Genomic DNA, 17,563 nt, shown 5'->3' with positions numbered 1-17,563 from the left:
TCCTTCTGAGGTTTATGGCAGCACCTTCTCAGGAAGCCCCAAGGTGATCAATCAGGAAAAGCCACCTGGAGCACCTGGGCCCAAGCAGATGTCCCGTTCATTGCTGCCTGTGCTCATGATTCAGCTATTTACACCCCTGGCCTCAGGAAGCCTTGGAAGGATTACTTTAGCTAAAGGAAGGCATGCGTGTCCCACAAAACCTAGCTGGGCCTGGTGACATGGAAGTGTGGCAATGATCAAACTCGCTGGCGTAATACATGGAGTATGTTTCGAAAGTGGGGTGGGGGTGGGGAAGGAGGTAGTGAAATCAATACTTCAAGTTGGTCCTGATTGGACAGGTGTGTGCTTTCTTTTCTACTTGCCTTGTTGTGGAAGCTGTTTATTAAAAGGCTGTGCAAAAATGATGAGTCAGCTCCAAGGCCATTAATAATCTCCTGGACAGAGCTGGCTCCATTCCAGTTGATTTCTGAAGTTTTGAAACATGTTAAATTTCTTGAAGTAGAAATGAAAGACATCAAAATGTGAAACCTTTGCCTCCACTGAGATGGAACCCCTATTGAACATCATATCACCACCATTTGCTTGCCAATCAGAACAAGTCAAGGGTCCTGCAGGCGGCTCTGGGGACAGGGAGCTGACACAAATGCTCACACTAGACGGTTAAAGCATGCCTTGTGCAATGGTGACATCTGCTGGCAGGCGCTGTTAATAAAAGCCAGTTCTCAGAAATTAGATGACCTCTTTGCTCCTTGTTTAAAAGTTCTGTATGAGGACAGTCTAACCACAGCAGGAGGCAGATACCAGCAGCTTTCCCAACCACTTCTGGGCACTTTTAGTCTCCTAAGCATCAAACATTTTCTAAGAAGTGTGCACATCACAGTACAGTGATGGCTGATACACTTGGAAAAGGTTATTGAAAAATAAACTGTCTTCCCAATAGAGCCAAGACCCTGCCTCGTTGGTGCAAGGTGATCTGCTCAGCGAGTTAATAATGAAGTTAGTGATCTTTTTGGAGACATGCCATCCACATATGCAAGGACCTCGTGCTTCCTGCAAGGTCACTGTTGAAAGAAGAGCACACACCTGTCGTTCCTCTCATTCCCTTGGTCCAGCACAGGCCGGGGAGGGCTGCCCAGCTAGCAGAAAAGCCCAGCTTTAAAAGATAAGACTTATTGATTCTTTCAACAAATTGGTCATAGAGTGCCTCTACGGCTCAGGCACCCGGTGCTGCCAATAGAGCAGAAGAGACTAGTAATGTCAGTGTGAATTGTAACTGAGGCTCACACTGTGGTTGGGAGACAGACAGTAGACAAGTAGACAAAGATGCTTTCTGATGAGTCTCTCTGTCATAAGGAGAATAAAACATATCATGATTATTTCATCATACAGAGGACACCGTGGGAAGGGTGCCCTTAGAATGGCATTTAGGTGCAACTCACAATGACTCTGGGAGCCCGTCAAGAAGGGGGAGACCATTCCAGAAGGAACTGGCAAGTGCACAGACCAGACAGAGGCAGGACAAGGAGGGAGAGCAAGTTGGTCTGGTGTTGGAAGTGGGAGCACAAGAGGAGGTAGTGGGTAGATTGAGAGCAGCAGGCTACTTGTGAGGGGTCATCTTGGAGGGCGACTTCTTTTTTTAAGTGAGAGGAGGGGAGATAGTGAGACAGACCCTTGCATGTATCCCAATTGGGATCCACCTGGCAAGCCCTGTCTGGGGCTGAGGCTCAAATCAACCAAGCGGTTGTTAGCACTTGAGGCTGATGCACTCAGACCAACTGAGCTATCCTCAGCACCTGGGGCCAATGTTTGAACCAACTGAAACAGTGGATGTGAGAGGGAAAAGGGAGAGAAGGAGGAGAGGGAGAGAAAGAGAAGCAGATGATTGCTTCTCCTGTGTGCCTTGACCAGAAATCAAACCAGGGATGCCAGGCCGATGCTCTCTCCACTGAGCAAGTTGGCCAAGACAAGGGTGACTTTTTATAACAGAGAAATAAGCACTTCCCTACCACACAGGAGAGTATGTATTGTAGATTTCTGTTGTTCGAATGTGATTTCAACAAAATAGAAAATAATATTTTGTTCAAGAGGAAACTTTTATTAGGACAGAAATGAGCATAATTTTGCTAAGAGGGATCTTTCACTATGGAGGAAGTACATTAGACATTGTGTCAATACCAGGACAGTGATAATCTGGGCTGTCAAAATGACTAGGTGTGTGTGGGTGACGCCACTAGGTGCCGCTGTAGACTCAAAAAAGTGGGGCTGGGTCCCAGAGCAATAGAAATGAAGCCTGCAACCTGTGGCTTAGCTTTTCCGGGAGGGAAGGGACACTTGTGATGCAGGTCCGTCTCAGATTAACATAGCCTTGCTTTTGCCTCTTCTAAGAACATGGAACCTTCATTATTTCCCTTTCACATTGTCCTGGTCCTAGGGGGTCACCGCCCCCCACCCCCCACCCCACACACACAGCCCCAGCACGGCTGCTGTTCAGCCAGGAGTCTGGCTCCAGAACAAGGAGGAGCGGGAGGACTTGAGAGCTTGAGGAACTCAGCCCTCCCGCTCCCAGTGAAAGGCCTGCAGGAATGTGCTTGCTGGTGGGGGGAGTGGGAGAAACGCGATGTTTGGCCATGAATTCTATGATGGAAAGAGTTCTCTATAAGAATAATTTAGGAGTTGGAGGAGAAGAAGTAGGGATCATCTGAGTCCCTAACAACATGCCAAGCATGGTGCCAGGGTTTTGCAGATATTTTCTTTTTTTTTTTTTTTTTTAATTTTTTAAATTTATTTATTCATTTTAGAGGAGGCAGAGAGAGAGAGAGAGAGAGAGACAGAGAGAAGGGGGGGAGGAGCAGGAAGCATCAACTCCCATATGTGCTTTGACCAGGTAAGCCCAGGGATTTGAACCGGCGACCTCAGCGTTCCAGGTCAACGCTTTATCCACTGCGCCACCACAGGCCAGGCTGCAGATATTTTCTAATTTGGACTTCACACCTCCATGAGGTAGGTTCTGTTATTGACCTTAGTATAGACAAGGAATCTGAGGCCCCAAGAGATGAGTAAGTTACCAAAGTTACAGATTTGAACCTAGACACTCTGGTCCCTTGGCCCAGGAGAATAACTAGTCTATGAAAACTGGGACAGCCTGACCTGTGGTAGCGCAGTGGACAAAGTGTCAACCTGGAATGCTGAGGTCACCGGTTTGAAGCCCCAGTCTTGCCAGGTCAAGGCACATACACGGCGCAACTACTATGAGTTGATGCTTCCCACTCCTACCCCCTCCTTTCTCTCTCTCTCTCTCCTCTCTCTAAATTCAATTTTTTAAAAATTGGTTTTAGCCTGACCAGGCAGTGGTGCAGTGGATAGAGCATCGGACTGGAATGCTGAGGACCCAGGTTCGAGACCCCGAGGTTGCCAGCTTGAGCGCGGGATCATCTGGTTTGCGCGAAAGCTCACCAGCTTGGACCCAAGGTCACTGGCTCGAGCAAGGGGTTACTCGGTCTGCTGAAGGCCCGTGGTCAAGGCACATATGAGAAAGCAATCAATGAACAATTAAGATGTCGCAACAAAAAACTGATGCTTGATGCTTCTCATCTCTCTGTCCCTGTCTATACCTCTGACTCTCTGTCTCTGTAAAAAATAAAAATAAAAAAATTTGAATTTTAAATTGGTTTTAGACTTGGCCAGTTTTCTCTGTTGGTTAAGAGCATCATCTGGATTGACGTCACGGAAATGGCGCCGTGAGCAGCGCGTCCGACAGATCTCCCCAAAATCACAACAAATTTATCAACTAGAAACAGGAAAATTTATCTTCGGAGCAAACTTGAAAGCAAAAGGACTGTTATCACTCGAATCTGAGAGACGAGGGTGTGGAGGAAGCTACCGCAGGGACGTTCATTCAAGCCGCGAGAAAGTGCGCCTGTGGTAAGTCATCCCGCACTCGGAAGCCGCCGCCGGCCGCTGCCGCCGCCGCCCCGCCGGCCGCCGCCGCCAGCCGCCGCCGCCAGCCGCCGCGAGCAGCGCCCGGGTCGGTTGCAGGGCGAGCGGCGAGCAACCGCTGGCGCGCTCCTGGTCTGGTTGCAGACCGAGCATTGCAGACCGAGCACCGCTAACGTTCCCAGCGGCCCGCGCACGGGGAGCGGGAGAGGCCCCAGGGCGGTATTCCCTACTTGGGAGATTCTCTCCGCGGGCGGGGCACCTCACCCAGCCATTCAAGCTAACAATCAAGCGTTGGGGGAGGGGCGCGCGCAGGCAGCCTGAAATACCTTCGGGAGCACAGCTGCGACCCAATTACTAAAATTAACTTAACCCGTGAAATCTGCGCACCCTCGGTTCTAATTGATAAGATCTCTCTCAGTTCACCGACCCAAGACAAGAGGCGTGATATTTTTTGGTGCCTCTCGCTAAAGGGGCGGGGGCAACTTCTGATTGATAGAGCCTCCATATTCAGGGATAAACGCTAACAAGAAGGACTTGGCAGATAATAAGATCTATACCACACTAGTCGCAAGCAGAGACTAGTGCCTCTTCTTACCGGCCAAAACAGGCTACAAAGAGTGGAAAGCCTGGGTTGAGAGGTCCAACGGAATGCTAGGCGCTGAACAATCACCTTGACAACAATTGACTCCCACCCCCGCCTGATTACACTGGAGGCCCTGACTGTCAGAGCCCTTCCCAGAGCCTTGCACTGAGTGGGGATAGAGTGGGGATTTCCCAGCTCTTTGAGTCTCTTACTCCCCAGGCAGAAGCAGTGGCAGCCTTGTGGCTGGATCGCCAGGCTGCTGGTTCGGGAGGGGGGGACTGGGAGAGAGAATCCACGAAGGCGAACTCTCTCGTCGTTAGACCCTGCAGACGCCGGCAGGCCTTGACTACCAACAAGACTAAAGCCAATTGTGTGACATTGCCATAGAACCCCATCAACTGCAAGTCCCTGCCTGGGTGTGGCGCAGGGGCAGGGCCTGGGGTGCAGAGTCACCGACCGGGAAGAGGGAGAGAGGAGAAGGAGGAAGAGGTTGACATCTCAAAATCAGGAAAAATCCACAGACTTTGCAGCTAGTTCCACTGTTTGTTGGGTTTTTTTGTTGTTGTTGTTGTTGTTTGTTCCTTCTATCTTATTGCCTTTATTTCCTCCACCTCAGTCCTTCTATTCTCTGCCCATCTTATGCTTCCCTTTTCTTGAACTACACTACCCATAAGTGTTACATTTTATTTCTCTTCTTCATCCTCACCCTCCTTTGGGGTTATACTCCAGGACACTTAATTCTCACTCTCTCCTCTTTTGTTTTTTTTTGCCTTATTTTGTCTTTTTCTCTTCCTTTTTTATTTCTTCCTTCGTTTTTCTCTTTTTCTTATTTTTTCCTTTCTATTCGTTTTTTCTTTTCTCGTTTTACTTTCCTCCCATTTAATCCTCAATAACGAACAAATTAGTTAATTTGGGACTCAAGGTTTTTTTTTGGCTTTGTTTTTCTTTTTCGGTTTTGTTTTTGTTTTTTTCTGGTTGGTTTGTTTTTGTGGCATTTTGGGTCCTCCCAACCCAAGGTCTCCATTGTATTTGGTCTTTGCTCCACTTAATACAACGTATTTTTACTTATTATTTTTATTTTTTCTTCTTGATTATTCCTTTTTTTTGTCCTTTTTTCTGGTTCCCTCTTGTCCCTCTCATTATATCTCTTGGTTGACCGTCACCCGCAGGCAGATCAACTTATGCTTGTCTAAGATATTCTTCCTTTTTTTTTTATTTTTATTTTTTTTATTTTTTTATTTTTTTTATTTATTTTTTTATTTTTTGCCCCCTTGAACTCTTCACCGCAAACCAGGCCCTCCATTATAGGCACGATATTTCCCTGAGGAGGGGAGAGGAGGGAAGGAGAACAAAGAAAAAAAAGGGGGGGAAATAATAAATTATTACTGCTTTTTTTTGTGGGGTGTTTTACCCTTTGTTTTTTTTTTTGTTTTTTTTTTGTTGTTGTTGTTGTTTTTTGTTGTTGTTTTTTTTTGTTTTTTTTTTTGTTTTTTTTTTGTTTTTGTTTTTTACTTTTTACTCTTTATTAATTCTAATTAGTGCTATCAACAAGACCACCCTCAGATGCCAATAAGAAAGAGAAAATCGAATATTATGGATACAAAAGAAAGAGAGGTAAGACAAATAGATGTGGAAAAATCTATGAAGAAAAGACTTAACATATTGGACGCCTTGGAGCTAAATGACAGAGAATTTAAAATAGAAATCTTAAAAATACTCAGAGATATACAAGAAAACACGGAAAGGCAATATAGGGAGATCAGAAAACAACTCAATGAACACAAAGAATATATTACCAAGGAAATTGAAACTATAAAAACAAATCAAACAGAAATGAAAACCTCAATTCACGAACTGAAAAACGAGGTAACAAGCTTAGCTAGCAGAACAACCCAGATTGAAGATAGGATTAGTGAAATAGAAGACAAACAACTTGAGGCACAACAGAGAGAAGAAGAAAGAGACTCAAAAATAATAAAAAACGAGAAAGCCCTACAGGAATTATCTGACTCCATCAGAAAGAATAACATAAGAATAATAGGTATATCAGAGGGAGAAGAGAAAGAAAATGGAATGGAGAATATACTCAAACAAATAATAGACGAGAACTTCCCAAGCCTGTGGAAAGAACTAAAGCCTCAAATTCAAGAAGCAAACAGAACACCGAGTTTTCTTAACCCCAACAAACCAACTCCAAGGCACATCATAATAAAGATGACACAAACCAATGACAAAGAAAAAATTCTCAAGGCAGCCAGGGAAAAGAAGAGTACAACATATAAAGGAAGGCCTATTAGATTATCATCAGATTTCTCAGCAGAAACTCTACAAGCTAGAAGAGAGTGGACCCCAATATTTAAAGCCCTGAAAGAGAGGAACTTTCAGCCAAGAATACTATACCCATCAAAGCTATCCTTCAAGTATGAAGGAGATATAAAAACATTCACAAATACAGAAAAGATGAGAGAATTTATCACGAGAAAGCCCCCACTCCAGGAAATACTAAAGGGGGTTTTCCAACCAGATTCAAAGAACAAAAGAAAACAACACCACAAGTAACAGCTCCACCAAGAACACAATAAAACCAAACTTAAACTGTGACAACAAAGGAAAAAAAAAAGGGGGGGAGAGAATGGAGATTAACAGTAGCAAAGGACGATGAAGTGCAGAAATACTTATAAGATAGGGTACTACAATGAATATGGTAGGTACCCTTTTCATTACTTAATGGTAACCACCCTAGAAAAAACCACCACAAAAACACATGACTTAAAAAAGGTAGCAACAGAGGAAAGAAGTATGGAACACAAACAAACAGAAACAAATGATAGAAAACAAAAGAGAAGAATCAAACTAGATACAAAACTAACAGAAAGCAATTTATAAAATGGCAGTAGGGAACCCACAAGTGTCAATAATTACACTAAATGTAAATGGATTAAACTTACCAATAAAAAGACACAGAGTAGCAGAATGGATTAAAAAAGAAAATCCAACTATATGCTGCCTACAAGAAACACATCTAAGCAACAAGGATAAAAACAAATTCAAAGTGAAAGGCTGGAAAACAATACTCCAAGCAAACAACACCCAAAAAAAAGCAGGTGTAGCAATACTCATATCTGATAATGCTGACTACAAGACAGAAAAAGTACTCAGAGACAAAAATGGTCACTTCATAATGATTAAGGGGACACTGAATCAAGAAGACATAACAATCCTTAATATATATGCACCAAACCAAGGAGCACCAAAATATATAAGACAGCTACTTATTGACCTTAAAACAAAAACTAACAAAAATACAATCATACTTGGAGACCTCAATACTCCGCTGACGGCTCTAGATCGGTCATCCAAACAGAGAATCAATAAAGATATAGTGGACTTGAACGAAATACTAGAACACCTGGATATGATAGACATCTACAGGACACTTCATCCCAAAGCGACAGAGTATACATTTTTCTCTAGTGTACATGGAACATTCTCAAGAATTGACCATATGTTGGGCCACAAAGACAATATCAGCAAATTTAGAAAAATTGAAATTGTACCAAGCATATTTTCTGATCATAAAGCCTTGAAACTAGAATTCAACTGCAAAAAAGAGGGGGAAAAACCCACAAAAATGTGGAAACTAAACAACATACTTCTAAAAAATGAATGGGTCAAAGAAGAAATAAGCGCAGAGATCAAAAGATACATACAGACAAATGAAAATGAAAATACGACATATCAGAATCTCTGGGATGCAGCAAAAGCAGTAATAAGAGGAAAGTTCATATCACTTCAGGCCTATATGAACAAACAAGAGAGAGCCGAAGTAAACCACTTAACTTCACACCTTAAGGAACTAGAAGAAGAAGAACAAAGACAACCCAAAACCAGCCGAAGAAAGGAGATAATAAAAATCAGAGCAGAAATAAATGAAATAGAGAACAGAAAAACTATAGAAAAAATCAATAAAACAAGGAGCTGGTTCTTTGAAAAGGTCAACAAAATTGACAAACCCTTGGCAAGACTCACCAAGGAAAAAAGGCACAGGACTCAAATAAATAAAATCCAAAATGAAAGAGGAGAGATCACCACAGACATCATAGATATACAAAGAATTATTGTAGAATACTATGAAAAATTATATGCCACCAAATACAACAATCTAGAAGAAATGGATAAATTCCTAGAACAATACAACCTTCCTAGACTGAGTCATGAAGAAGCAGAAAGCCTAAACAGACCAATCAGCAGGGAGGAAATAGAAAAAACTATTAAAAACCTCCCCAAAAATAAAAGTCCAGGCCCAGACGGTTATACTAGTGAATTCTATCAAACATTCAAAGAAGACTTGGTTCCTATTCTACTCAAAGTCTTCCAAAAAATTGAAGAAGAAGCAATACTTCCGAACACATTTTATGAGGCCAACATAACCCTCATACCAAAACCTGGCAAGGATGGCACAAAGAAAGAAAACTACAGACCAATATCTCTAATGAATACAGATGCTAAAATTCTAAACAAAATACTGGCAAACCGAATACAACAACATATTAAAAAAATAATACATCATGATCAAGTGGGATTCATCCCAGAATCTCAAGGATGGTTCAACATACGCAAAACGGTTAATGTAATACACCATATCAACAAAACAAAGAACAAAAACCACATGATCTTATCAATAGATGCAGAAAAGGCTTTTGATAAAATACAACACAATTTTATGTTTAAGACTCTCAACAAAATGGGTATAGAAGGAAAATATCTCAACATGATAAAGGCCATATATGATAAACCATCAGCTAACATCATATTAAATGGCACTAAACTGAAGGCTTTCCCCCTTAAATCAGGAACAAGACAGGGTTGTCCACTCTCTCCACTCTTATTTAACGTGGTGCTAGAAGTTCTGGCCAGAGCAATCAGACAAGACAAAGAAATAAAAGGCATCCATATTGGAAAAGAAGAAGTAAAGGTATCACTTTTTGCTGATGATATGATCCTATACATCGAAAACCCGAAGGACTCCACAAAAAGATTATTAGAAACAATAAACCAATACAGTAAGGTCGCAGGATACAAAATTAACATACAGAAGTCCATAGCCTTTCTCTATGCCAACAATGAAATATTAGAAAACGAACTCAAAAAAATAATCCCCTTCACGATTGCAACAAAAAAAATAAAATACCTAGGAATAAACATAACAAAGAATGTAAAGGACCTATATAATGAAAATTACAAAGCATTGTTAAGGGAAATCGAAAAAGATACAATGAGATGGAAAAATATTCCTTGTTCTTGGATAGGAAGAATAAATATAATCAAAATGGCCATATTACCCAAAGCAATATACAAATTTAATGCAATTCCCATCAAAATCCCTATGATATTTTTTAAAGAAATGGAACAAAAAATCATCAGATTTATATGGAACTATAAAAAACCCCGAATAGCCAAAACAATCCTAAAGAAAAAGAATGAAGCTGGGGGCATTACAATACCTGACTTTAAACTATATTATAGGGCCACAATAATCAAAACAGCATGGTATTGGCAGAAAAATAGACACTCAGACCAATGGAACAGAATAGAAAGCCCAGAAATAAAACCACATATATATGGTCAAATAATCTTTGATAAAGGGGCCAACAACACACAATGGAGAAAAGAAAGCCTCTTCAACAAATGGTGTTGGGAAAACTGGAAAGCCACATGCAAAAGAATGAAACTCGACTACAGCCTGTCCCCGTGTACTAAAATTAATTCAAAATGGATCAAAGACCTAAATATAAGACCTGAAACAATAAAGTACATAGAAGAAGACATAGGTACTAAACTCATGGACCTGGGTTTTAAAGAACATTTTATGAACTTGACTCCAATGGCAAGAGAAGTGAAGGCAAAGATAAATGAATGGGACTACATCAGAATAAAAAGTTTTTGCTCAGCAAGAGAAACTGATATCAAAATAAACAGACAGCCAACTAAATGGGAAATGATATTTTCAAACAACAGCTCAGATAAGGGCCTAATTTCCAAAATTTACAAAGAACTCATAAAACTCAACAACAAACAAACAAACAATCCAATAAAAAAATGGGAAGAAGACATGAATAGACACTTCTCCCAGGAAGAGATACAAATGGCCAACAGATATATGAAAAAATGCTCAGCTTCATTAGTTATTAGGGAAATGCAAATCAAAACTACAATGAGATACCACCTCACCCCTGTTAGATTAGCTATGATCAACAAGACGGGTAATAGCAAATGTTGGAGAGGCTGTGGAGAAAAAGGAACCCTCATTCACTGTTGGTGGGACTGTAAAGTAGTACAACCATTATGGAGGAAAGTATGGTGGTTCCTCAAAAAACTGCAAATAGAACTACCTTATGACCCAGCAATCCCTCTACTGGGTATATACCCCAAAACCTCAGAAACATTGATACGTGAAGACACATGTAGCCCCATGTTCATTGCAGCACTGTTCACAGTGGCCAAGACATGGAAACAACCAAAAAGCCCTTCAATAGAAGACTGGATAAAGAAGATGTGGCACATATACACTATGGAATACTACTCAGCCATAAGAAACGATGACATCAGATCATTTACAGCAAAATGGTGGGATCTTGATAACATTATAAGGAGTGAAATAAGTAAATCAGAAAAAAACAAGAACTACATGATTCCATACATTGGTGGAACATAAAAATGAGACTAAGAGACATGGACAAGAGTGTGGTGGTTACCAGGGGTGGGGGGAGGGAGGACAGGGGGAGAGTTAGGGGGAGGGGGAGGGGCACAGAGAACTAGATAGAGGGTGGCGAAGGACAATCTGACTATGGGCGAGGGGTATGCAACATAATTTAATGACAAAATAACCTAGACATGTTTTCTTTGAATATATGTACCCTGATTTATTAATGTCATCCCATTACCATTAATAAAAATTTATTTAAAAAAAAAAAAAAAAAAAAAGAGCATCATCTGAAATGACGAGGTTGAGGGTTTGATCCCCAGTCAGGGCACACATGGAAAGCAACCAAAGAATGCATGACTGAGTGGAACAACAAATGAATGCTTCCTTTCTCCTCTCTCCTCTCTCTGCCTTCCTTTCTCTATCTCTCTAAAAATCAATAAAAATTAAGCCCTAGCTGGATAGCTTGGTTGGTTGGAGCGTCGTCCCAGAGCACAGAGGTTGCTGGTTCGATCCCCAGTCAGGACACACACAGGAACAGCTCGATGTTCCTGTCTCTCTCTCTCTTTCTCTGCCTCTCAAAAAAAAAAAAAAAACACCAAAAAAAACAAAACAAAACAAAACAAAAAAAACCCAAAAAACAAATTGGGATAAACTGGTTTTTTATATGAGTACAAACAAACACTGGCTGTTAAATCAGCTAATGCTCTCCTCGGGGGTCAGGGTAGTATCCAGAACTGGAGACACAGTTTTCTCTCTCTCTCTCTCTCTCTCTCTCTCTCTCTCTCTCTCTCTCTCACACACACACACACACACACACACACACACACACACACACACTGCTGAGCACCCTTCATAGTTTAGATGCACTTCTGCCTCATTCCTAATGCTGCATTGAAACTGTGGGTTTGCATGTGTTTCATGGCAAATGCATCCAGGAGAGGAACAAGACCCACTCTGTGGGGCTGGGGAGCAGGGAGGGCCCAGGAAGGCAATGCTTTATTTCATCGATATAAAGAAGAGCTTTCGGGCAGGTAGAAAAGGAGGGCAAGTAATCTGGAAGCTCGCTGATGAGAGCCCTGATGAAGGAGATTCCTGGCAGTGTGGACAGATAGATATATGACAACTGGAGTCCCTTCCAATAGTGGGCAATGCTGTGCGTGGTATGTATACAGTCTGAAGAAGCCAGCAAAGCAGGAGGGGTGTGGCTTACAGCTCAGTGACCAGAGGAATGGCAGGGCTGTTCCTGAAGATGGGAATATTATGAGGAAGGACTTATGGAAAAGAAAGATGAATCTGGTTTTGGACAAATTTGTTTTGGGGACATGGCAGACTGGGAGTTTTTGTTTCCTGAAATGTTTTTGGAAGTCTCCACAAAGGTAAGTGCTGAAGAGAGGCCAGGAAATGCACAGAGGAGGAGGGTGAGGCAAAAGCAAGGCCCAGGCCGTACAACATTGGAGGCAAGACAAGCCAGGAACAGCCCCCCAACAGCCCTGCATGCCCCAAATCAGTGAGCAGGAGACCGGAGTGGAAATGTCTATGTTCAGCAGTCTGTTGTCATAGGTGTCCTATTGTCCCTGCCCGGCCAGGCTGCCCTGGTGGTATCTGTAGCCCCAGGTTCCCCCTTGGGCTGCATGTTTTCAGAGGCTAGCACTGATCCAAGGAAAGGCTGCATTTGCAGAAGCAGCAGGAAGTCACCTGGCAGTCAGAGGGTCTCAGGTGGTGGAGGGCCTTGGCTCCCAATCCAGACATTGGGGAGTGTACCCTACACCATGGAAGAGGTGGAGCAGGGGAGTGACATAGTGAATACCAAGTTTTAGGAAGAGTAACCCAGTGGGGGATTTATGATTGACCAGCAGCGGGGCAAGGCCAGAAGCAAGGGTGGCCAGAAGTATCATTAGATTTGCCAACTGCTTGTGATTTCTTGTCTGTACAGTTTGTATAAGCTGCTCCTTCAGCCTGAAATGTCCCCTTCTTGCCACCCTGCCCTCCACCTGGATAAACTCCCATTTACCTTTAAGATTCAGCTGAAAGCTCTCCTCCCTGAAAAAGCCTCAGCCCAGCTCCCATGCACAGCCTCTTCACTGGGTGCGTAACCCACAGAAATGCTTTCACTTAAAAAAAAAATAGTCCATCTCCTTTCTAGACAGTTAGCAACTTAAAGACGGTTATGTTTCATACATTTGCATAACCCCAGAGTTCAGCATGACATCTGACAGACTGTACATGTTGAATGAGTGAGGAGTAATAAACAAACGAGGGGCTGGCTGGCTGGATGGATGGACGGACAGACAGACGGATGGATGCCAGGGTGCCACCTCTGAGTGGAGTGATAGGATGTTAGGAAAAAGGAATGGAGAGCATAAAAGGTGGTCTTGTTCCTTATCTGACCATCTTGAAACCATATCAGAGCCCCTTTTTGTCACTCTGTCCAATAGGAGTCTGCAGTGGCCAGTGACCAAAACGTGTAGCCTGCCCACTGACTGCCACAGCCTCTCACAGAACTTGAGCTGCAGGTACCCCTGGGTGAAACTTGGTCTTTCATATGAACTTTATGCTAGCCACCTGCCAGGGCTACAGCCATGTGAGTTTTCTACCTGTGGACCAGTGAGTTCTTTTAGGAGACAAATTTAGACTCTGTGCCACTTTTATTTATTTTTATTATTTTATAAATAAATTTTTATTAATTTTTAATCAATAAATCAGGGTACATATATTCAAAGAAAACATGTCCAGGTTATCTTGTCATTCAATTATGTTGCATACCTATCACCCAAAGTCAGATTGTCCTCCGTCACCTTCTATCTAGTTTTCTTTGTGCCCCTCCCCTCTCCCTCCCCCTCTCCCTCCTTCCTTCCCCCCGCCCCCCGTAACCACCACACTCTTGTCCATGTCTCTTAGTCTCGTTTTTATGTCCCACCAATGTATGGAATCATGCAGTTCTTGATTTTTTCTGATTTACTTATTTCACTCCGTATGTTATCAAGATCCCACCATTTTGTTGTAAATGATCTGATGTCATCATTTCTTATGGCTGAGTAGTATACCATAGTGTATATGTGCCACATCTTCTTTATCCAGTCTTCTATATATATTTTTTTACAGTGATTAAAGCCTTTAAGCAAACTCTTGGCCAATACAACAAGAATCCATAAAAGAATAGTGTCCTTAACATGTTCACCAAGTCCAAGTTGGCACCAACACCATTCCAAATCCCTGTGAATGCAACCCAACCCCAGTTCAGTCCATTAGGAGCTGTCACAAGGAGCAGGAGTCCAGGGAAAATCCACATCCAGGAAAGGTCCACATGGCACTGGAATTGTTGTCACAATTCTATACTTTGCAGCTCACGTCCAAGTCCCAATGACCACTGCTTCTAGCTGGTAATGATTCAGGTAGACTGGAAAAGCCATCTGCAGCATGTGTGGAGATGGAGCCTCTGTTCTCCTCTGCCTGGAGAGATGAGACCAGGGTGCTTTTCCCTGGAGCTCTGTGACTGTGGCTTGGTAAAGAGAACCTTGGGATACACTAAGCTGGGTGGCAAAGGTAAATTCACAATAGAAGTTGGCAAAAGGGGGGGAGAGAGCTCTAAATTAAGAGTAGTTCCCAGCCTGAAATATGAGTGGAGCATTGAGGTAGGAGGAATAACGGAAACACTATATATTAAACAAAGTAGCAGAAAATAGGACTATCAACACCCACAACAGAGATCTTTGAGGGAAGAATAAAAAACCTGACTATTCAGGCAAGACATAGTTTAGTGGCCCTTGTGCAAATGAGATCAGTTTACCTGCTTCTTGGAAGAAATACCCTAGGCTCGTCCACAGTGTCATAGATGGGGCCGACAGCCCTGATCTGTGCCACTTTTAAACATGTGTTCTTGGCTTGTCACACATCTGAACGTTCTCTATCAGTGATGCTGATCTGTGTCTAGTGGTGCTATGTTTGCCCAGTGAACAGTCTGTGAGCCCTGAAAATTGCAGTCAATATCTGCATCATTTCCTTCTCTGGGAAGAAGCAGAACACCAAAAAGAAAAAAACAAACAAAAAACAACAACTCCAGAACTGACTGTGGCCTTAACTAGCACAAACCCAATTGTCAAGCTTTGAAGCCTCCCTGCATTGGAGAAGCCAGATAGTGCAGTGGTCCAACATTTATATCCCAGTTCTGCTTATAATTGTCACCTTGAGCAAGTTACTCTCCAAGCCTCAGCATTGTCATCTGTCAGACTATGGTAATTTCACATTTATAGAGACAGTGTACATAAGGCACTTAGCGAAGAGATTCACGGCTCTCCAGATGGAGCTTTTCTTGTCTCCCTACAGACTAACCTTTCTGGCCCCTGCCTCTGAATGTGTGATTCACAACTGGGCTGAGTCTGTTGTGGAAGCTGCAGACTGATGACTGAAAGGAGCATTGCATTACCAAATCTCCAGCAACTCAGAACATACCCTCTGACGTGGAACACCATGGGTTTTTTAAGCAGCTCTGCATAGTGGCTTCTCTTGGACAACTGTCACATGAATCCCAGTGTTTGGGAATCTCTCGTGGTGCTTCCAACTTTCCTCTGTTCTCCCAGGGTTCTGCTGGGGCCACGAGAGACCTCTCGGTGATACTGTCCTTAAAAGGCTGGGGTCCACATCTTCCCATGAGCAATGTCTTGCCCACCCAACCTTCTAAATGCCACTGACCTCATTTGTGTTTTTGGGTGGAACAAGTTGGAGAAGAGACTGGATGTCAACCAGCCAAGGGGCGCTTGGGCCTATGGCACACACACAGCACACCACTGGCTCGGGAGCAACAAGAATGTGCAGAATCCAAGGACTGTTGGTAAATATTTATTGAATGCATGACACTGAACGCTCAGGTGTTGATTGTAGCCACCTCTGGAAAAATAGGTGTATTTCCCCAGCCAGTAAGTCAGCCTGTGTTTATCTTCCATATACTTTTTAACCAAGATGTGTTATGGTTTCCTTTTATGATGGTTTATGCTCAGGCTTCCAATTACTTTAGATTTATTCCATTTGGCATACTCTCCTAAATTGGGGTTTTGCCTCTTTGTCCCCTGGGAACTCACTCAAGTGTCTATTTTATTGCTTCTGTTTGTAATGACTGAAGCCTTGTGCTTATTACTCCAATCATTCCTTTGCTCCCTGTTTCCATGCATGGGAAGAGTCAGACACAAACGTTTTTGGCATGTGAGGTGGATGCTCTATCTTGCCTTCCTGGCTATAAAATTCTCTATTCTGACCCAGACTTTGCCCAAGGCCATCTAGCTGTGCCAGCCTTGTCAGAATTCATTCCGCCCCTCAGCAAGTCTAGTGCTCCTTCTCCTGGGGGGGGGGGGGTGCTTCCACTTTCCGTATGCCTCCCTCATATCATGTCTTCTTTTGGGGCTGCAAGGTCAAGTGGAACCCAGGCAGGTGCACCAGCATCACTGAGAAAGGCAGCCTGGCCGGGGAACAGCCTGGGTCAGGCACCAGCCTTGTGACCTTAACACACCCACCCTCTCAGCCTCCATTTCTTCATCAGCAAAGTGAGGGTGATAAAGAGAACCTACCTCACAAGATGGTTGGAGGCAGACGTGTGTCAGAGATGATTATGTCAGGTTTCTTCAGGCCATGCTGACGAGACTATTTTAAGCCTCCAAAACAGTAACCCTTGGCCTAATTAAGGCATGATCTAGGTATGCCTTTTCTCTCCATCAAATACTTTTTCATTTGGCTCTGGTCATGTTCTGGTTGGGATCCCATGTCCTCATAAACAGTACCCAGCTATGGCCTGGCGTTGGTCTTTACCTGCCCCTGCTTGGGCCTACTTTGGTGGGATGAGAAAATGAGACCTGGCCCTGGCCGGTTGGCTCAGTGGTAGAGCGTTGGCCTGGCGTGCAGAGGTCCCGGGTTCGATTCCCGGCCAGGGCACATAGGAGAAGCGCCCATCTGCTTCTCCACCCCTCCCCCTCTCCTTCCTCTCTGTCTCTCTCTTCCCCTCCCTCAGCCGAGGCTCCATTGGAGCAAAGATGGCCCGGGCACTGGGGATGGCTCCTTGGCCTCTGCCCCAGGTACTAGAGTGGCTCTGGTCGCAACAGAGCAACACCACGGAGGGGCAGAGCATCGCCCCCTGGTGGGTGGAGCGTCGCCCCTGGTGGGCGTGCCGGGTGGATCCCGGTCGGGCGCATGTGGGAGTCTGTCTGACTGTCTCTCCCCGTTTCCAGCTTCAGAAAAATACAAAAAAAAAAAAAAAAAGAAAATGAGACCTTTGATACTTGTTCCAAAGCTTCAAAAACCAACCCTCAAAAGTAAAGCCATGGAAGAAATCTAAAGACCCAACGTTATTGAGG

This window comes from Saccopteryx leptura, chromosome 2 (genome assembly GCF_036850995.1).
Source record: "Saccopteryx leptura isolate mSacLep1 chromosome 2, mSacLep1_pri_phased_curated, whole genome shotgun sequence".
Lineage (NCBI taxonomy): Eukaryota > Metazoa > Chordata > Mammalia > Chiroptera > Emballonuridae > Saccopteryx > Saccopteryx leptura.
Note: the sequence above shows the minus strand (reverse complement) of the source record.